Source organism: Fukomys damarensis, unplaced genomic scaffold, assembly GCF_012274545.1.
Source record: "Fukomys damarensis isolate Sample0158 unplaced genomic scaffold, DMR_v1.0_HiC HiC_scaffold_5, whole genome shotgun sequence".
NCBI lineage: Eukaryota > Metazoa > Chordata > Mammalia > Rodentia > Bathyergidae > Fukomys > Fukomys damarensis.
The window spans coordinates 53,905,563-53,927,598 of record NW_022900917.1 but is presented as its reverse complement, the minus strand read 5'-3'; the positions used below and the strand labels follow the sequence as shown (position 1 = coordinate 53,927,598).

Below are 22,036 nucleotides of genomic sequence, written 5' to 3'. Positions count from 1 at the left end.
AACTGCACAAAATGTGTGTGTGTGTGTGTGTGTGTGTGTGTGTATGTTCTTGTGTACAAAAAAAGAATTACCTAAATAGTTTGCTCTAAATGCAAATACTACAAACCCGGATGGGGCAGATGCAGTCTCATTCAGGGGACTGCCTAATACAAGGCCCAAGAATCTGTGTTTTTCGTGACCATGGCCATTCTGGTGAACTTGACAATCTGGATAACCTTGACTTGAAGAAAAAAAATTAAAGTTGTAGTTGTTGAGTTTCAATTATTAAAGGTATATGTGAAGAAGAATTTTAAAGGACTGGAGGAAAAGTAGTTGCACAAAAATATTTTATTAATGAAATAATTCAGTAAGGTGCATGGAGTACCTCTAAGGGGCTTGGCAGTGTCGTAGGAATCAAAGATGCTAAGAGGATTAAGATACAAATGTTATACTCAGAATTTAAGCAGGAGCATGAAAGGAGGAATGTTTGATGTTGCCTGGGGGCTGACAACAGTTTCCAGAGGATGTTGTAGGTGAACCAGGTCACCTGAAATAAGAAAGAGGCTGCTCACAGGGCAGAGTCTGCTGAGAAACCTGTAGGTGCCTAGGCCAGGAGCAGGTGTGGAAGGTTAAGAAGACTGGCTCTCCTTGTGCTGCCCTAGTCTAGGTGGTCAGAATGAGGTGTGCAGCTTGTATCTGAGCTGCAAGACAGGTATTGTGGAGAAGTTGCCTGTAAAGCTCTATTGCAGGAGCAATGGGTATGAGGAAATGGGAGAGATAAAGCAATTGTTGTTTCTGGAAAGATAATTGGAAAGGAAGGCCAGGTCAGAGGGTTTTCACTGCAGCTCAGGTTAGGTATAGTAGGATCCAGAGGTGAGACTGTTGATGGAGAGTAGAACTGGCACCCAGGGGCAGATTTCAGGGGGTATGGGATATAACTTGATAATGAGGTATAACATTACACAATGCATACATGTATTGAAATATCACATAGTATCCCCATTAATACGTACATTTTTATGTTTTTCCCTCTGCAGTACAGAGGTTTGAACCCAGGGCTTTTGCACTGACCTATATCTTTACCCCTCTTTATTTTTTGAGACAGAGTCTCACTAAGTTGCCCAGGCTAAACTCAAATTTGTGACCCTCCTGCCTCAGCCTCCTAGAGTGCTGGGATTACAAGAGCATGCCACCATTTGTGGCCAAATTTTTGTATTGTTACACATCAGTTAAATAAAAAATAAAGAAATATGCTAAAATGATTTTCATATTTTATGGTGCAAATGCTCCCTTAAAGTGACAGTGGAATAAAAAAAATGAATGTTTATTTGCTAATATGAGAAGTATGGTTTCTGCAGAGCTCAGAGAGGCACCTGGAGGGTGTCAGACCTGGTTAGACAATGGCCCTCGCACGATCTGCATGTACTCTGTGGCTTGCTTGACTTAGCTCAGAGATTTTTCTCTAGGGCCTCTGTTCCCAGGAATTCAGGTGGAAATGCTGAAGGCAGGATCTCCATGCTGGTTGTGCTCCTTGTGGCTCATTTCCACCAGCCTTGCTATCCTTCCAGATGTGAGAAAGTGTTGCTTTCGGACAGACTCTGTAGATTGACATAGTTGGTAAAATAAGAAAAACCAAGGACATTGCTGTTCTTTTGACTCTGCTCCCTTGATCATTTTGTTGATAATGGTGGAGTCAAGTTCCAAACAAATAGAGTAAAAAAAGATGAACAATTCTGGTGGATTTGTTTCAAATCGTGGGAGGGTCAGCTAACCTTGTGGCTTTTAGCTATCTCTTGCACTAGGCTTTCACCTGCTTTTTTTTTTTCAGCTTTAATTGAGTTTATTGGTACGTTTTAGGGATACAGTACAGTTACATTCATTGTTGGGATCTTGTACCTCTACATGACAGGTGGCCTTGGTTCTCATTTTCACCTGCTTTGAATTAGGACAATCGAATCATATCCAGTTAGACTGGGAGATTACAAATAGTTTCTTAATTAGATGAAAATTTTACATTTGATGGTGCTTATCAGATTAGCCATGGGTTGGTGACTTTGGTTGTACTCTATCAAAGCTTCTCTATCATCTTCTCTTACTTTTGAAAATCTGTCTTCTTATTTCCATTTCCATAATACTGTGCAGAGCTGCCCAGTATCTCTGACCTCCTAGAATTGAATGTTCTCTGCAGTCCAAATTGTAGATAGTGTGTTAGTTTGCCAGGTGTTTTGTGAACACACATTAACTCAGTTCCAGCTATCAAGCCTCTGCTCTCTGATTTTAATCATGTTAACTATAGTTTGTTTACATATACTTTATTAAGTTTTAATTCTTTGGAAATAATACTGGCAACTCAGAGTTAAACAATGAAGAAATATCTGAGATCCTGAAAGCTGGAATTCTGTTTTTTTCTCCTCTTTGCCATGTTCAAGTTGCTGGACCTCAGCAATACTGTCTTTTGTGTATAAGAAAGAGGCTAGAACTGAAACCTTAGCAAGTTTTAGAATTCCCCAGAGGTTTTGTTCAACACCAGACTGCTGCTCTCTTTCCCAGGGGGCTTGATTCTGCCTTCCTGGGGAGGAGCCTAAGAATTTGCATTTCTAGCCTGTTCCCAAGAGATTCTGATTTGCTAGTGTAAATTTGCTAGTTTGGCTGAAGTCTTTCCCAGTTCCAGAATCTTGATTCTATATCACTAAATCATCAGGTGGGTACTTTTAGCATTTCTGCCACAGGTGTTTGTATCCATCCATTTCTTCTCTCAACTTGCACCATATGTGTTAAGCAAATATTTCTTTTTGTTCCTGCAATTTGCTGGCAATCTCACTCGAATGATTATGTTTCTCTGCTCCCCAACCCACCCTGTCCACTAAGAAGTCCTGTACATGTTAATACATAAAGGCTATATTCTATGCCATTCACAGTGTGGACTTTTATTTTTGTTATACCCACTGAAGACCAAATGGTATCTATCCAAAAACATGCATCCAACTCTGTCTCATTGCTGTCTTCCTCTGTCACATTGGGAAAGTAGCTTGCCCTCTGTAAGCCTTATCTTTTAAAGGGGGATAATAACAGCATCTAGAGAAAGGGTCATTACAAAGATTGAATGAAACAATTATGTAAAGTACTCAACAGTACCCAGTACGCAGTGTCAAATAAAAGAGTTTGAATTGGAAAGCAAGTTCAGCCTGGATCAGAGATGACATTAACGTATTTACCCTAATATTCTTTTATGTCAGGCTTTTCAGATAGTCTTTACTTTCACTGTTAATTGGGCAAAAAGATCTGCTACTTCCTCAAGTCCTTTAAAACTTACTTTAATAACAATTAACACCTGACTATGAAGCAGTATTTCCTTCTCTCCTTAGAGACATTTAAGGATGAAACATACTATTTTGTTTGTATTGTTTTTTGTTTTGTAGTCTTTGGGATTGAATACAGGCTTTTGCCCTGAGCTTCATCTACAGGCTCCTCTCTTTTTTCAGTGGTGGTGGCAGGGGAGAGGGAGTGATTCAAAAGCCTTGCTTAAATTGCCCAGGTCAGGCTCAGCCTGGGGAACTCAACAAGATCCTTTGGTGTAGGGGAAAATGGGAAGGGTAGGGGAAAGAAAAAAAAGGGAAAAGAAAAGAATATGAGAAAATGAAAAAAATGGAAATAAAGTATTTGTAAATAGGGAAGGGAGGAGGGTGTGAAGGGAGGGCAGGGGTAAGGGTAAAAAATGAGAACCAAGACCTGTCATGTAAAGGTACAAGATCCCAATGATGAATGTAACTGTACTGTATACCTAAAATGTACCAATAAATTCAATGAGGAAGAAAAAAAAGAAAAAGGTGTTGGGCATACAGCTTGATGTGAATGCCCTGGATTCAGTCCTCAGTAAAAGAGAAAGGGGTGGAGGGGGGGGGAGAGAATTATGATCTCTAGAATAAAGAAACAAATGTTAATTAAGCACCACTTAGTGTATACACCACAAAGTCTAAGATGTATATTTTTGCATTTTAATACCCCTGAAGTCACAGTTAATGGAATCTTAATGTCTTCAAGGAAGTCATTCTTTTTTTTTTTTTTGGTATAATGGTACATAAAATAATAGTGTAAAAATCAGTGATATCATAAGTTCAGTAAAATGTAGAACGTTGAGTAAGTCCACTTGGTAATTCCACTTTATGTTAAATTATCTCTGTGATTGGGCCAGTTGTAAACTAAATCTTCACAAAATTTTTTATTTAATTGATTATCAGCTAAACAAAGTAGAATTTCATTGGTTTTAAAGAAATACTTTCTATTGTTTTTTGAGGGGAGAGAGGAAGAAAATTGAATATATCCAGTGTCAATGTGTTCTCAGTGTCAGTCAATTTGATCTGGTGAGGTGTGTTTCCCTTTGGATACTGTTGATAACCCTGTTTTCCAATTTAAAAGTAGTGTTTCAAAGGGGACACCTTCTACTTCTGGATTTTGTTGGTTTCTGTATACTGGGTAATTCTGAAAGACTATACCTGGTCTCAGAACATGATTCTTCTTAGAAGGGCATGTGCAAATGTAGATCCCAGACTCACGGGGAACATGTATGTATATCTGAGGGCAGCCCCGAAGGTTGTAAAGCTAGGACAATTGTTCTAGATGGGTATCCTGTCTCTGACATGGTTCCTGAGGGCCAGATGTGAAGGAAGATATAAATCTTTCATCATGTTCTGAGTCACACAATGCTGCCCCACCCCTCCTGGACAGGAGCAAGCTGACCTCTGCGTGGCTCAACCTAGGGATGTGTCTGGAAAGATTAAAGCAGCTCTTTATTTGGGTGTGTGCTAGGACATGGATATGGTTTGAGAGTGTCCCCCAAGGGTTTATGTGATCAAATTTAATGTCCATTAGGAGGTATTACTTAACTATGGTAAACTTAACTATGGTGCTTAGAGGTGAGGTCTTTGGAAGGTGATTAGAATTTTGTAAGATCATCAGGTGAAGCCCCTCTCATTGAACAGGATAGACACACACAGATGGGCTCCCTGTCTCCTGCCCTATGTTGTTCTGCACCACCTTGGGACTCTGACAGCAAAAAGGGCTATCAGTAGGTATGGCCTCTCAAGAGACCTCTTAAATAAAAACTAAACTTATTTATTTATTATTTATTTATGCGTCTAATGCAGGCTGTCTTTTAACTCACATACAGAGCCCAAGTTGGACCTTCAAGTTGGGTCAGTCCTCCTGTCCTAGCCTCCTGAGTTCTGTGATTACAGGTATATACCACCACTCCTGGCCATCCCATTTTATTTTTTTAAATTACTCAGCCTTAAGTATTTCCTTACAGTAATGAAAGTGGACTATTATAGTATGTGTGTGTATGGGTGTCACATTAGACAGGAAAATAAAGTTCTAAATTTCTGTCGATTTTAAGAATTTAAATGATGATTGAGGTCAGGGAGAGTTACTTTGAAACTGCTCTTTCAAAGTTTTTATATCTTGGATACTCTAATAACATTTTGTCAAATTCATGGAGTGGAGGGTGTACAGAAAGTAAGGATAGGGCACATGAGTGATGATATACTAACAAGGAGGAAGAAAAGAATTCCCTAAACCTGCATCAGGGGCTGTCCTTCATTAACAAGGAGCTGTGATAGACTCAACATCCAGTCCTGTATAATAAGTTCAAAGTGAAAATTCTCCCACATTCAGAGGGCATAGAATTTGAGCTGGAAGAGATGAATATTTTGTGTGATGTACTTGTTTTACAAGTTAGGCAAAAATGGAGGCCCATAAGAAGTTACAAATGTATCTGGGAATCTGTCTGCCACTACAGCTCTGCTGTTTTCCTCCGTGTCCTCTGGGTTTTCCTCTGCCGTGCCTCTTGTGTTGAAGTTCCACATCTATGATATATGACCACATAACGAAGACTATTGTAAGTAAATGACGTGATGTACCAGTAAAAATTCTTTGAGTTTGTATGAAACCTGTTGCCAGCTTCAGCAAAAATGGGGAAATTATTCGAAGGAAATACACAAAATTGCACAAAACCAAAGGAACAGCTGACCAAGCAAGAGTGTAACAGGAAGGAACCAGGTGGACTGGGGTGGTGACAGCAGCAGCAGCTTGTGAAACTCACCTCAAACTACTCTTAACTCCCTGTCTGTGATCCTAATAGGAGGCTCTACTGTTTCCTCCTATGGAGCCCTCAGTGGAAGCAGGATGTGCTTGCACAGGACCCTTGGATCATCTACCCCATCTATCCCTCCCTCTCGTTACCCTGCTTTCATTTTCTTCATTGTCGTCCCCACTATGGAATAATCTGTATTTGTTAGTTTGTCTGTGAAGATTTAAAAATACTAGTGCTCAGGCCTAATCTCCAGAGATTCTGCTTTAACAGACCTGGGGTGTAGCCAAGGTATGTGAATTTATCTTTAAAGTTCCCCTGTTGTTCCAAGAACCATAGCCTTTTGTGTTGATAAGAAAAAATACAGAATGTACAGCTGTAACCAGTACAGCTGAAAATGTATTTAAGTGAACTAAGAATGACAGATCAAGGAAGGATTGTTAAAGACACGGTGTTAGTAAGTCATCACACAGAGGTGACATTGACCAGAATATTTCCAGATTGAGTGTTTGGTTGGTCCTCTGAGCTCAGCTGATCTCACTGGGATCTTATGGGGCAGGTGGGCAGTATCCTCGTTTTCCAAATAAGTCACCTCAGGCTGGAGGATTCAGTAACTTCCCAAGTCAACCAGTAGATTAAGCTTCAAAATCAGCCCATGATTCTTTGGCAAATACCAACACTGGGCCATCCAACTCTGCCAGGATTCTGACCCAGTTCTCCAGGTGGGTGTCCCTGAAGGGTTTTGCCAGGGCTGTGGTATGGATTCTCCATGTATAGAGAGGAAAAAATGGGGAGGTGGGCTTCCGCAGCCAAAATGACATCACCCCAGATGTTTCTGACAGCAAGAACTGCTGGATGCTAGTATGTGAGGCCAAGGGAAATGAGAGAAAGAGAAAGAGGATCTCAGTTATTTCATAAAATGCAGAACTTTCTGGGTCTTGAGGCTAATTTAGGGAAATATGAAAGGTGTACACGTGTGCAAGCTGGAACCTAACAGCTTATTTAAAAGAGGAAAAGAAAAGAATGGAGAAGAAAGTGAAGTTTTGATTTTTGTCTTTTTAGAAAATTGAGATTTAATGTAGTGTTCGCACTGGTGGAATTTGTTTTGTTGTTGTTTTGTTTTGTTTTTTGAGACAGGGTCTCACTATGTAGTTGAGACTGACCTAGAACTCACTACGTAGCCCAGGCTGGTTTTGAACTCACCGTGATCCTCCTGCCTCAGCCTCCCGAGTGCTGGTATTACAGGCGTGCGCCACCACACCCAGCGCATTGTTGGAATTTGATAAGAGTGAAAAGTATGGAAACATAAATGACCTGGTAATAGTGTACTTTTCACAAAAGTAATGAAATAAACTGAGAAGAGCAGCTCAGTAGTAGAGCACATATTTAACAAAGGGCCTGGGTGTGATTCCTAGTACCCCCACTGGGCAGAAAAAAAAGAATGGACTAGTTCAGGCTTCACTGAGAAGTCTGGAAATCCTCTGTTCCATTGAGCAGTTTGGAAATAGACTGATTTGAACATGAAGGGCTAGGCTATGAGTTCTTAAAGAAAGAATCCGCAATCCTTTTGGCCTTAACATTAGGCAAATTTGGTTTCCTGGTTTCAAAAAGAGAAAACACACCCACAAAAAGAAAAGCTCAGGCCCGTGGGAACAAGTAACTTCCTCCTCCTAGGGCTGATTAAAACGCTTAATCTTCCTCTCAGGAGGCTAAGTCCCCTTCCTGCTCAGTTTGAGGCTGGCTGGGGAGGCTTCCAAGAGGCCACAGGGGCGCTGCAGAGTTGAGAGGCTGAGGTGTGAGGCACAGGCTGCCGAGAGAAGGAAAATGATGAGCTGCACAGCTTTGGCCTGGGGTCCTCACTCTTTGTCTTGTCTCCCTCAATTTAACACGACTTGAGGATGAAAAAATGACTTTGTTTTTTTCTTCACTTGGGGCCAAAATCAGAGGAAAATGTGAAAAACAAATGAAAAAGAGACATCTGCGAGTACAGAAGACATTTTCCTGCTAATGGGGTATAGGCTGTAAATAGACTAAAACCTGTAGCAGAGGCATTGAGGGAGGCCACTGTGAGGGAGAGAACCTCTGAAATCTTGGCTGCCTAAATTCCAGTAAGGGAAGGAGAGAGCCAGCCCTGAGGTGGAGATGGGGGAGAGGAGCACACTCAGAATTGTCCAAAGTGCTGTGAAAATTGTAGTGCTGCAGTTGTTAGCAGAATCATGAAGGCTCCACAGCAAATTTTATTTAGGGATTTTGTTTGTGTAGAAGGTCATAAGAGACTTTTTTCTCTAAAGTATGACAGTGTCACAATAATCTGGCTTTGTTTTAGGGGACAGGGAAGGAAATGGAGAAGTAACACACTGTTTACTTGCTTTGGGAGAAGCATCTAACATCTGCTATTTCATTTAGTCCTTAGAGTAGTTGTTGAAAGAGGAGTAATATCTTCATTTTATAGACAAAGAAAGTAAAGTGTAATTGACTGATTTGTTGATGTTTATATGGTCTATTTATAAATGGAAGAACCGGGTTGGACTCCATTTCCTCCTTTTCCAACAACCTTTGCTACTTCAGGAAAATTCTTTTTTTTTCAGTGAGAGATTTTTCAACCCAAATTCTTTGAATGCTCATGGATTTTTAGCAAATGGAGGGCATTTTGCTTGTTTTCATAGTACAGATATGTCTGGAGCTAAAGTAATTTGGGAACTTAGCATTTATTAATCATGTATTACAGACGAGAGATTATGGCCAATTAAAATAACAGATTTGCTGCTAACCACGAAATATAGTGTGTAGGATTTTTTTGTTGACTTTCACTCAATAAATAATTCTTTTGTTCAAAAAATGACTTTAAATAGCCGCACCATGTCTGTTTTGGTGGTGGAGATGGTCTACAAAGAGTGTTCTAGAACGCAAAGAGAATCCTCCCCACTCTGTAAAAATTGGAGAATTTGGGCTGAAAATCTCCCACTTAAAATAATTTTCTGGTCAGGCATTGTGACATACGCCTGTAAACCCAGTGCCCAGGAAGCTGAGGCAGGAGGATTGCTGCAAATTCAAGGCCAGCCTGAGCTACATGGTGAAACCTCATCTCAAAAACATAATTTTCCTTAAGTGGCCAAAAGCTTCAGAAAGGGAGGAAATAGAGTCCAACTTGGTTCTTCCAGCACAGTATTTGCCTTCAAGGAGTTTACAGTCTAGTTGAGATGGTTGTATTCACGTTCACAGATACACAATTCAAGAGCTCTGCTATACTTTGAATAAATGGCTCCTGAAGACCTAGGTCTTAGTCACCAGGCTGCAGTGCTATTGGAATGTGGTGGAACCTTTTGGGAGATGGGGACAAGTGCACTAGGCTTGGGACCTTGAGGGAGATGTTGGAACCTTGGTGCCTCCGGGCTCTCTCTTTGCTTCCCAGCCATAATGACAAGAGCAGTTTCCTCTGTCATCTCCTTCCGGCCATGGTTTTCTGCCTTGACACACTGCTAGAGGCAATGGGGCTGAGCACCCATGGATTAATAGCTTTAAAACCATGATCCCAAACAAATCTTTCCTCCTTATAACTTGATTATCTTTGTCACCTTGACAGAAAGCTGACGGGCACAAGTTCTATAAAATAAACCTGTATCCTAAGAGCTGTCCTTGGGCTTGTTGACCAAGGTCCGGGTAGACGAGAGAGAAGAACTCAGAGGGAGAGACCAGTGAGACCGGGTAGGGCTGGGTCTCACTTGGGTTTTCAGGGTTAGGAAGATTTGCCTAAATGGGAAGAACATTTTGAAAGAGTGTCCTCAAAATTCTCAGCGGGGAGTGTAGGATGCTGCTGCCATGTTCATTTTCCTGTGCCAGAAGCCTTAGAGTGGGGACCGCACAGGTGACATCAAGGCGGTTGCCATTTGGCCAGGGGCTGTGAGTGGCAGGTTGGTTATTCGAGATTTTATTCTATTGGAAATGGTAGAGGTGTTGGCTAGTGTGAGAGGTGATGGTAATAATAATATCTAAGACTTTTTTTTGCATCTGCTCCACGGGGCACTCTTTATTCCACAAATTTTTATAGAACACTTACAAGTGCTAAGCCCTATATCTTGCATGGCAATACAAAAATCTCTGCTCTTATGGATTTATATTTATATGAGAGGCATGATAAAATAGGTAAATTTTTACACTGATGTTACAGAAAAATGTAAAGCGCAGTGGGTGGGGAGTATATAGGAAGGGGACATACAATTTTAAAGCATGGTTCTATGTGTCTCATCAATTCAGGTAAATAATAGAAGATAGTCTGAAGAATTTTGAATATAAAGTGACATTATATAAATACAAGTCATAATGCTAGTATAGCAAAGAGTAACATAAAGACTGTGCCCTAGTAGCAACTGCAACCATCTGGAATAGTTATCCCTAAGATAGACCTTGAAAGAAGACTAAAGTCGACAGAAAATCTAAAGTCTATTTTTCTGCTGCCACACCTTCTTCTAAGCCTAGAAACCAAGCATAATTGTATTGCAAAAGTGACAGGGCTTGCTGGAGTTGGTTCTAATTAATAAAACGTGACAGAGAGGACTGTGATTTTGAGCTGTGGGTGATTTACTGCAGTGAGAAAAATAAAAAATTTTCCATACAAATGTAAATTCAACAGAATTTTCTGTTATGCTATGGGAATGATTTAAGAATATCTGAAACTTGATATACTACAGAGACACAAAGTTGTAATGCACTTCATCTTACTGTTGGAGTGTGTGTGTGTGTGTGTGTGTGTGTGTGTGTGTGTGTAACGAATCTTGCTCTTTTGCTCAGACTGGTCTTATATTTCTGGGCTCAAGCAGTACTCCTGTCTTGGGTCTACAGGCGTGCACCACCATCTCCAGCTGCAATTGTTTTATGGTAACATTGTATGATAACCTGAAATGTTTACATGTCCCTTTACTTTAAACAATTAAAGTTTTCTGTTTGGGGGGGGTGTCAAATTTCTGAGCCTAAATGGTGTGTCCTCAAGGAGTATTAATCCTTCCTGAAAGTCAAGTTTCTTCTTCCAGTGGTATAGGCAGTATGAGAGATGAAGGTGGCAAGTCCTGTTGCCAGGAGCCTTGTGTCTTCCTGGGGTGTACCTGCCTGGTGACCCCACTCACTGCTGTCTTTCCCCTTGCTATTTAAGCTACAACTCTCACCTGCTCCTTCCCAGCTTGCTGGCTGGTACTTATTTTTAAAAACTACTGGTTTACAGATTCTCAAATATTTTTGGTCCACAGCACGTTGAGTGCAATTTTTTCAAGGTAACCCTAGAGCAGAAGAAATGCAAAAAAGTTCATTTAGTACATAGTGAGGTCTGACAACTTAATAAGTTTTGTTTAGAGGGATATAGTGCCATCTGAAAAAATAATATAGATGAATAGAAAGAAAAAATCATGTATCTGTGTTATTCTTAACTGACTGTAATTGCTCACAAATGGGACACATATACCTTGCCACACAGCTTCTGCAGCCTTAGAACCATACCAGATGTCACCATCCTTTGGTTCCATGCTGATTTTCAAGTGACACTTGCTTTTTCATTATCGCTACCACAGAAAACTCAGTTTCGCAAAAGTATGATGTTGTTAAAAGAAATGTAGCATGACCTAATGTTGAAACTGACCTTTCTTGAGTTTAGGGAACACTCATGCCATCTGACAGAGGTCATTGCACTTATTTTGAAAATTTAAAATATCCCGTGGCACCCCTGTGACTTCATGGGCACCCTGAGGTACCCCAGTACACCATTTGGGAGCCATGGCACAGGCCGTTTTAGTGCATTTTTTCCTCTCCTTAATCTCTGGCACTTCTTGACAAGCCTACTTTTAAGAAAATAGCTTGGGTGCAGCCATCTCCTCCAATTTCCTCTTTTTTCATCTTGAAACTCCTAGAGAGCATGTAAAGGATAAAACTCTGCTCCAGACTCCTACACTACATGGATTAATCAGTTAGTTGGTAAGTCACTGCCTTCACTTCCTGCTCAGTCCAAAGAAGGGTTTCCAGTTCTTATTCTACCTTATTTTGTTGGTGTTTAGAATCTTGGCCCAGAATCAAATGATTGCTTGGTTTTATATCTGTCAGACTACCACTGCTACCCATGTATATGCTAGACCTTGAGGGATAAGGATTTTCTGTGCCATTGTCTCCTGCTGGTACATTTCAACTCCAATGCTACTCCAGGGGAATGTTGCTGTTATTCCCCCACTAGGTAATAACACAAAGGAGTTGGACAGCAAGGCATAGCATCTGTAGTCTCCTAGTTACTGGGAAAGTCAAGGGGTCACAATGGGTGCCAATGAACAGGATATATACATAGCTTGGTATTTTTGATTTTTGTTTTTAAAATTTTATGTACGTATGTATGTATATATGTATGTGTGTATGTATGGTGGCACTAGGGATTGAATCCTTGGTCTTACATTTCCTAGGCACTGAGTTACAACCCAGCCCTTTCAATATTTTATTTTGAGAAAAGTGTTCTCTAAGCTGCCCGGGCTGGCCTAGGACTCATAGCAATCCTCCTGCCTCAGCCTCCTGCATGCTGGGGTTACCTGGTGTGTGCCACCAGGCCTGGTAACTATATTTTTGTAAAAGTAAAACAGCATAATTCATTGGAGATACTCTAAGAACTAATAAAGAAAAACATAAGAACTAACCTACTGTAGAAGCTAAAATGTGTTAAGATTTTTACCTCATATCAACTTGATTTTAATATTTCTTCCAAACTTTTCAATGTAAATGTAATATATATATAAAACAAATTTATTACAAAATTTTTATGTGCATTTTCATTTATATAGTTATTTATATGAAAGTGTTCTTATATTATGCAATATATATGTGCATCAAAATATGCATAGTACCTCAGATATAGTTTAATATCTTGCATCTAATTATTAATTTAATGTTTGGCTGTTGGGGACTGAACCCAGGGCTTTGTGCATCTAAGCATGTATTGCATCACTAAGGCTGTGACCCTAGCTTCAAGAAATTTAATTAGAGTAAATCTTATCACTTTCAAGGCAATAACTTGCACATAATTTAAAAAACAAAAAAACTAAAAAGTTTTTTAACATGACACGGCAGACTCCTGCATCCATTTTCTCACCAGATCCAACCGCTTTCTATCCTCAGTCTCAACAGCTCTGCCATGGACCATTGAGTGTATAGTCTGTGACCCAGTGCCTATGCCGTTGTTTACTGTGTTATTATGCTATTGATTAAGAGCTGTTTTTCTGCCAGATTACTAATGAATCATAAAGTCTTATTAACTACACAGTTGTACGTACTGTATGTGTAAATGCTGGGCTATATAGTCAGATGTACTTTTCCTTGCTATTTTTATAAGCCTAATCTAATTTATATTTATTTATTGTAATGACTATGGGCATATTATTGGAATAATAACTTTATTATTAAACACTGATAGATCTCCCAGCTCTTACCAGTTATTTTCCCAAACTAAAATGTATGAAGTTTGAGAATTAAGCCAGAAGATTTAATGAATCATATTATATTTTGCTTCTCCTCCCCCCACCACTGCTCCTCCCCTCTCCTGTTTTTTTAGGAAACAGGGTTTCCCTTTGTTGGTCATTCTGGCCTGGAAGTCCTGGGCTCAAGCAGCTCTCCTACTTCTTATTGTATTTTAAATCACATTCAGGCTAAGCAGGTAATGACCTGTACTTGATATTGTAAGTTCTATGGATATGTGTAAATTTCTCGTGTAAATTTCTCACAAATGGCTTCTCAAAATTGAGGATTCATTTTGTGAAATACTGATTCAAAAATACAGTATATGACCACACCTGCCTTGCAAGCACAAGGTCCTGAGTTCGATCCCAGGTACCAATAAAAAAACAACAATGACAACAATAAAAAAAATACAGTATTTGGATTAGTACCTATCCTGTCATAATACAGTTCAAAACATTGATAGATTTTTTTAAAGAGTAGTTTTAGATTTACGAATGAATTGAGAAGAAAGTACAGAGTTCCCAAATAGCCTTTCCCAACCCCCTTCCCCAGTAATTAGTTTTTCATATGATGAATTTAATTGCATTAGTGTGGTCCACTTGGTACAACTGATGGGCCCAAGTTCATACATTATTATTAACTTAGGTCCACAGATTATATTAAGGTACACTCTGTGTTTTATATTCTGTAGATTTTGACAAAAGTATAATGACATCTGTCCACCATTACAATATCATATAGAATAGCTTCAGTACACTAAAAATCTTGTGTTTTGTATATTCAGTCCTCCCTCCTCCCAGATCCCTAGTGACCACTCATCCTTTTTACTGTCTCCATAGTTCTATCTTTTCCAGAATGTCATATAATTGGAATCCCACAGTACTTTGCCTTTGATATTGGCTACTTTCACCTAGTGATATGCATTTAAGATTCTCCCGTGTCTTCTCATGGCTTGATAGTTCATTTCTTTTAGTGCCGAGGGCCATTCTATTGTCTGAATACACAACTTATTTATCCATTTGTCTACCGAAGGGCATCTTGGTTGCTTCTTAGTTTTGGTATTGTGAGTAAAGCTGCTATAAACATCCAGACACAGGCTTTTCAGCTCTGTTGGGTAAATGCCAAGGAGCATAACCACTGTATCTTATGGTTGAGAGAATATTTAATTTTGTTAGAAACCTTTAAAACTTTCTTCCAAAGTGGTTGGACCAGTCTGTACTTCCTCAGCAAAGAAAGAGAATTACTATTGCTCTGCATCCTTCCCAGCATTTGGTGGTGTTACTGTTTTGGATTTTTGCCGTTCTACTGTGTATGTCAGTATTTCATTATTGTTTTGATTTGCAATTTCCAGATGACATAGGATATGGAACATCTCTTAATATGCTTAGCTATCTGAATATCTTTGTTAAGATATCTGTTAAAGTCTTCGGCCCATTTTTATATTGAGTTGTTTGTTTTCTTAAGATTAATTTTTAAGAGTTCATTTTATATTTTGGATATTAGTCTGTTATCAGACAGATGTCTTATAGAGATTTTATTCTAGTTTGTGGCTTGCCTTTTCATTTTCTTAACAGTGTCTTTTACAGAGCAAACCTTTTTAGTTTTAATGAAGTCCAGATTAAGCATTTTTCTTTGGTAGATCATCCTTTTGATGTTACATTAAAGAGCCATTACCAAACTCACAGTCATCTTGCTTTTCTCCTTTGTTATCGTGTAAGAGCTTTATTACTTTGTACCTTACATTTAGATTTATGACTCGGAATGGTATGAGTTCTGAGGTTGGATTATTCTTATCATCCTTTATTACTGTATTTTTACATGTGGATGTTCAGTTTTTGCAGCACTATATGTTGGAAAGAGTGTTCTTTTTCACTGAATTGCCTTTGCTCCCTTGCCAAGGAGCAGTCAATTATAAGTGTGTAGTTCTGTTTCTGGGCTCTCTACTGTTCATAATATTCATTTAATGAGTCTGTCATTGTCATTGTTGTTACTTTAATTGAAAATAAAATTTATTGGTAATTGAGCTTGATTTAACTTCTTTGATCCCTAGTGTCTTTACAAGATGGAGAGTAGGCAGAATAGATCATTCTGTCCCTCCTCTCTTTATCTTGTGAGGCTAGTCTACATTTCATTATGTAGAATTATATAAATTTCCCATTAAAATTTTCTGGCATATTTCAACAGGTACAGGTATGTTTCACAGGCAGTAACAGGTACCTGTGTGACAATGTATATATCTATATCTATCTATCTATCTATATCCCAATTCAATTTGCAATCTGAGTCATGAAAATAATTGAGTTCATGAACCAAGGTGCTACTATATATAGATCTATCGATCTATCTATCATCTATCTTTACCTTATCTTTCAGTGGCTACTAACAAACCATATTATTCTGTTCTAATCTGTAACAGACATAGTAACACTTGACATTTTACTAGCAATTAGATACTTCTGCCTTGAAAATTTCATCGGGGGACATTAGGTAGTGTCTGGAGACATTTTCGGTTGTCTCAAGTGGTAGTTGGGGAGTGGGAGGGTAAAGTTACAAGCTCCTGGTATATAAAGGCCAAAGGTACTCCTATATAAGTTCTGATACACAGGACAGCCCCCCACAACAAAGCATTTTCTGGTGTGAAATGTTAATGGTACTTAAATTGAACCCTGTTGTACAGATGCAGATTTATTTATAAATCTTATCCATAGATATGGATTTATCCATATCCCTCTTCACATTGGCCCCCAGATAAACTAGACTTCTGCAGATTTGATGTCTGTATCTAACAATTAGGTAAAAACTTAGGATATAATTTAACATTCAGCAATCTTTTACATGTCTTAAGCTCAGTTTTACTTTTCCTGATTTCATAATAGTTTCTGTTATGCTACATGCATTTTATGTAAACTATTTTAATGCAACATGGAGCGTAAAAACAACATAAACATAAATTATATATATGCATATAAGTGACTGAATTGTTGATCATAAAATTCTGAGTCTAAAAACAAAGTCGATATTTAGTTATATTTCTTGGATGATGATGTGTGCATGATTCAGGCTCTGCTTCTATTTTCCCCTCAGGTCCTTTAAATGGCGTAATTCCCTATCATACGGTTTTCATGAGCTCGTCTTATTTTCATAATGTTCCCTTTTATTGTTAAGAGAAACAAAACAAAACAAAAAATAAATAAAACCCCACTTGTTTCAGCAATCCACTATCTTCCTCTGCGAATTGTTCAACTGAGGGTTGTGCAACTGGAGATGAGCGCTGTGGTAGGGGACCATCACCCCCAGCTATGATGGATTTGTTGGCAGCTCTCTTGAGAGGTTTCTCTGACTACTCCCTTGGCTCCAGGCTACCTAGCTCCCTCTCTGCTCATTCCAAGGGCAAGGCCTCTGCATGGTCACCTGGTTCCCTTTGTGAGATCACTGGCTGGTCCCTCACAAGCCCTGCATGGCACACTTAGGCTCACCTCCTCGATGTTCAGGGTTTTCCTTCTGTCTTGCAAAAGTCTTCATGATTGATATTTCATTTCTTTAAATTCTCTCAAAAGACTTTGGCTCCAACTATACCCTCTTTGAGTCAATCTATCAACAATTGAAAGATTTTGACCATAGATTCAGGTTTTCTTATTTTGTTTAAAACTTTAAAGTTTTCCATATATGTGTGTCTATGTCTGTGTCTGTCTGTGTCTACTATACACACACACATATGTATGTATAGTCACATTACATAGTGCATATAAATAAAATATATGTGTACTGGATATAGTACAGATATTATTTAATTACCTGCCTATTGAAAGACTGTTCAACTGAGGTGCACTGTTTGACTTAAGCTCCTTGAAATTACGACCTACATTCCAACTTTCTGCACATGAACGTGAGCACCACTGTGGCCTTATGGTGCCTTCTTCTGCAGTAATGCATTTTTTGCTGATTGTATTGTACAGTACTGTAGTTTTGTGTTCTATTGTACATTACAGTACTGCATGTAAGAGTTATACAGATAAAAGCAGTCATTAAGTTGAAGTTTCTTTTGACCATTTCTTTGTCCTGAATATTGTAATGTACATACTATATACAATTTCTCACTTAGTGACCAATTCAATTAACAACCTAGTTGCAGGGATGGAACTCAGTAGTTAAAAGACAAATATGTTTATATAATATATAACTTGTTTATAGTATATTACATTAATTCGTATATAGTACTGTATATATTATATGCATAACTCATAAATGCTGTACATGTGTATCATACATATATTGGATTTTATATGCATATACAACTTGTGTATTTATGTATAATAAAAATATATTATATGCAGATATATAATGTATAAAAAACAAAAATATTTAAAAATAATTTCTTTTTTCTTTTCTTTTTGTATGGCACTGGGAACTGAACTCAGGACCTTTAAACTAAGCTGCATATTCAGACCCCTCTTTTTTTTTTAATTTTAAAATAGTGTCTTGCTATGTCACTAAATTGCCCAGGATGGCCTCCAATTCAGGATCCTCCTGCTCCACCCTCCCAGAGTACTGGGATTATAGGCATGTGCCATAAAGCTTCAGGTATATTTGTGATGAGAAAACTTAAAATTTTGAAAAAACAAAAATACCTGTGTGTTAGTTACTTTTCTTTCATTGTTGAAACAAAAAAACCTGACATCCAAAGTTAGAGGGAAAGGGGTTTATTCAGCTTACAGTTCATAAAGGTTTCAGTCCACAATCAGCTGACTCCAAGGCAAGGAGGGATGGCAAACAGGAATGGCAGAGTAGAAACAACACGGCACTCACAAGGCAGCAAGGGTAACGAGAGATTCAGCAGCGTCTTCTTGCCCCTTTTATTCAGGCTAGTTAGGGCAGGTAGCATTGGCACCCTTAATCGCAGTGTCCTTGAGCCTAGCATTGCATCATGAATCAATTCCAGCTTCACACACTCTGCATCAAGCCTATGACTACATGAGGCTTTGGGGGGACATCTGGACCCAAACCGTAACATTCTGCCTCTGGCCCCACAAAGATTCATGTACATTCTTTTACCCAAAAGACATTTAATTCATCTCTAAGAGTTGCCAAAGTCCTAACCGTTTCAGCATTGCTGAAAAGTCCAAGGCCCGAGTCTCCTCTGAGATTTAAGCAAACTCTTAGCTACAAGCCTCTGTACAAATGAAAAGAAAGTCAAACACTTCCAACATTCAATGGTAGAAGGTAGACATTTCCATTTCAAAAGATACAAACAGGAGGATACAAAGGAATGGGACTAAAGTAAATCCAAAATCCAGCAGACCAAACATTTAATCCCTTAGTTCCTCTTCCTGCATCCCTGGCAACTTGTGGCAAGGTGAACTCCAAAGGGCTTTGATGATTCCACCCTATGGCAATTCTGGTGGTTATAGCTCCCACAACTTCTCTCTTGGGCTGGCAATGCTCCCTCCTTACAGCTTTCTTCAGATGTTCCACGCTCCTGGCTTCTCCAAATTTCTGGGCTCTCCTCTGTACCTTTGGCTTCACACTGACAGTTTCACACTCTAGATCAAATCTATGACCACATGAGGCTTTGCGGGGGACATCTAGACCCAAACCCTAACAACCTGTAAACCCCGTCACTTCTAGGTGAACATTGTATTTTAGCACATTTATTCATAGACTTTTTTGTATTCATTTATTCCTTTTCTCTCACAAAAATAGTATTATGCTATATATACTGATTTTTACATTTCCTTCATTTAAATATATTTTGAATATACTTTTATTTTGTGGAGTGTGTGCATGTGTGTGTGTGTGAGTGTGTGTGTTTATAGTACTGGAGATTAAGCCCAGAATCTCACACATAGTAAACAAATGCTCTACAACTGAACTACATCCCTGGCCCTAAGATTTTAAAAAATTAGTTTAAAATACTAAAAATATAAGGATTTTTAAAGTAAGACCAATCTAAACTACAGAAATAATCATATCTTATATTAAAACTTAAACTACTAATTACTATTATCTAGGTTAATACTGTCCTAAGTAGACTTAACAATTCTTAGCTTTTAAAATTAGGACAGTCCTTAATAGCCTACATAGAGATTCTCAAAAGCTTTTAAAATAATTATATTTGATAAGAATGATTATACAGTACTCTTAGACCATTAAAATGACTCCAGCTAAAACAAATTGTTATAAACTTATGCTGTTAAAACTATCCTGTACAATATAAAATTATATAAGTCTCACAATAGTTAAAAGATATAAATTTTGGTGAATTGATCATTTTTAAATATGATTATACCTATATAATCATGCAAGAACTGGCGTTTGGTGAAATCAAGTTTAAGAACTGATCCATTTTTGTTTAATGAGTGACCTATTATTTGGCAAATAAGCATATTTCTCAGTGGTCTTTCAAATAGTCCCATAATTAGCATCCTTTTGTACAAAGATTTGTGTAACCATACTGATTTCTTAGAAATAATTTATCCCTAAAAGTGACACTATTGAATTAAGAAGGGCATACATTCTAAAGGACTTTAACTTGTAAAGTTTGTATCATTTATCCTCTCATGTCGAACTCAGTGATTTCATTTCAGGGTGAGAAACTGGGGTCCGGAGTAGAGAGTGTGGTTTTGTCTCTAATTAGAGGACTTTTCATGGCTGAACTCAGCAGCGCACCTTCTGACTTCTCCTGCATGCCCATCTCCTTGTCTTCACTCTCCTCCAGATCAGAGCCAAATTACTCTTCCAACTTCTATGTGCTAGACACCCAACTTCCAGTGTTTACCTCATGCACTTCTTTAATTGTCTTGCAATTCTTTTCTGTACTCACTCGAATAAATTCAGTAATTAAAACTGGACTGGGTGTTATATTAAGACTGTGAAAACACAGAGAGTTTGCTGTTTTTAATGTGTCTTTATTTCAGATTATCTTAGTATCAAGTTAGCTTTCCATGTTCCTGCTAAACATCCACGTCATAGGTAACTGTAACTGGTCGGTCTTCCTGTGGCTGTGCACATGTCTTGTGGCAGATAAGAAGTGGCTTCAAACCACATGAAGACTCCACAAACATTAGATAAATTAAGGTGTGTCAGATTTAGGCCACAGAGGCCTAAAGCAAACTAATAAAAAAAAAAAGCCCATTAAATGAACACAGTCCTTATCTGTTAAGTTAAAAATAAAAAAGATACAAGCTTTACTGTATCATATCTCTTTTTTGTGATCAAAACATTTTAAGATTAAGTTTTTATTAGTTAAAATGTATATACTGTAAACCTCACCTTTAAATATCCAGTTCAGTGATTTTTTAATATTTTCTGCATTGTATACCATCAGCACTATCTAATTCTAGAACCCACTGCATTTTATGTGCAGCAGTCTTGCCAATTTAAACACTGCCATTCAGCTGTGGGAAGAAGAAAACACATTTGGTGACTGTTCTTTCCTCGGCCCCCAGAAGAGCAGCAGGCAGAGGAAACATCCTTAATTTGCCAACAGCTCCCAACTTTTTTCCGGTTGAAATAACCTGTTTTCCACATGACTTCATTTCTTAAAAGATCCAAGCTTAGTCCCTCACATTTCTCTTGCTCCTTGCTAGGATGGTATCTGGGTAGGGACAGGGTTGTTCTCTGCCTGTTCAGGAAGAAGCCACCAATTCTTTCCATCCTTTGTATGGCTGTGGTTTCTTAGGTTGGTCTGCACTGTACACTGGCTGTTGAGATTTCACTGAAAACTCTTGATTTGGGGGACATTATACTGGCTTCAGAGAACTTCTGAATTCCCTGGGAACCTTGCACGGTCTGAGAGAGAGGGGAGTCCCTGGCTCTTCTGTCATGACACTCTCATCCGTGCTTCTCCCAGTATCAGACAGGAATAAAGTGAGGACCAAGTCCCTCCTTCGGACCTGGACCTCTCCCTGTGTCTGGGAATGTTGACCCTGCACCTATCTAGAGATTCCTAAAGCTACCTCCCGCCCCACACCCTTTCCCAAGTGACCCATATAGTAAAAGTGGGTAGGGACTAGTAGATATCTTGGTCACAGGTTCTATCCAACTCTTTTCACTCTTTCCAAAGAAGTATTTCATGTAAATCATATCCTTTTCCCTTTTAGGGGAGCCTGACAGCTCAATCTCAGTCACAGACTGCAGATTACCCATATAATATGAGAAGCCATGACCTCTGAGAGATTGCCAAGTACATTGGCTTAATCACCTCCAAACCGTAGCCCTGTGACCTATGGCATTTAAACCTTAGGGAGGATGCATTTTGCAGCTGGAGAAGCAGAGAACTGCAATCTGGGGTGAGATAATTGGGAGGGGAATCTTTAGGACTGAAGAAAAGACCTGTTTCTCTCTTCACTTTTTGTCTTACACCTGGCAAAGCAGTAAGGAAAGAAAAATATTGAGACAAAGTCAGAAGTGTCCCACGGCTGCCCTCTCTCAGCCTGTGAAAGCTTCTCAAGGGATTCCCCACTGTCTGTATAACAGTTCCCAGTGAAACTTCAGTAG

The 22,036-nt window shown here is 38.8% G+C and overlaps 1 protein-coding gene across 2 annotated transcripts in view; it reads left to right on the top strand.

The window, feature by feature from the left end:
• Positions 1-22,036, top strand: part of Lyn (LYN proto-oncogene, Src family tyrosine kinase) — a 111,380-nt gene that overhangs the window by 25,469 nt on the left and 63,875 nt on the right. For both annotated transcript variants that reach the window (XM_033760727.1, XM_010611122.3), the window contains exons 2-3: positions 5,147-5,213; positions 5,774-5,872. The gene's annotated coding sequence lies outside the window, so the exon portion shown is untranslated. The remainder of the gene's footprint in view (positions 1-5,146; positions 5,214-5,773; positions 5,873-22,036) is intronic.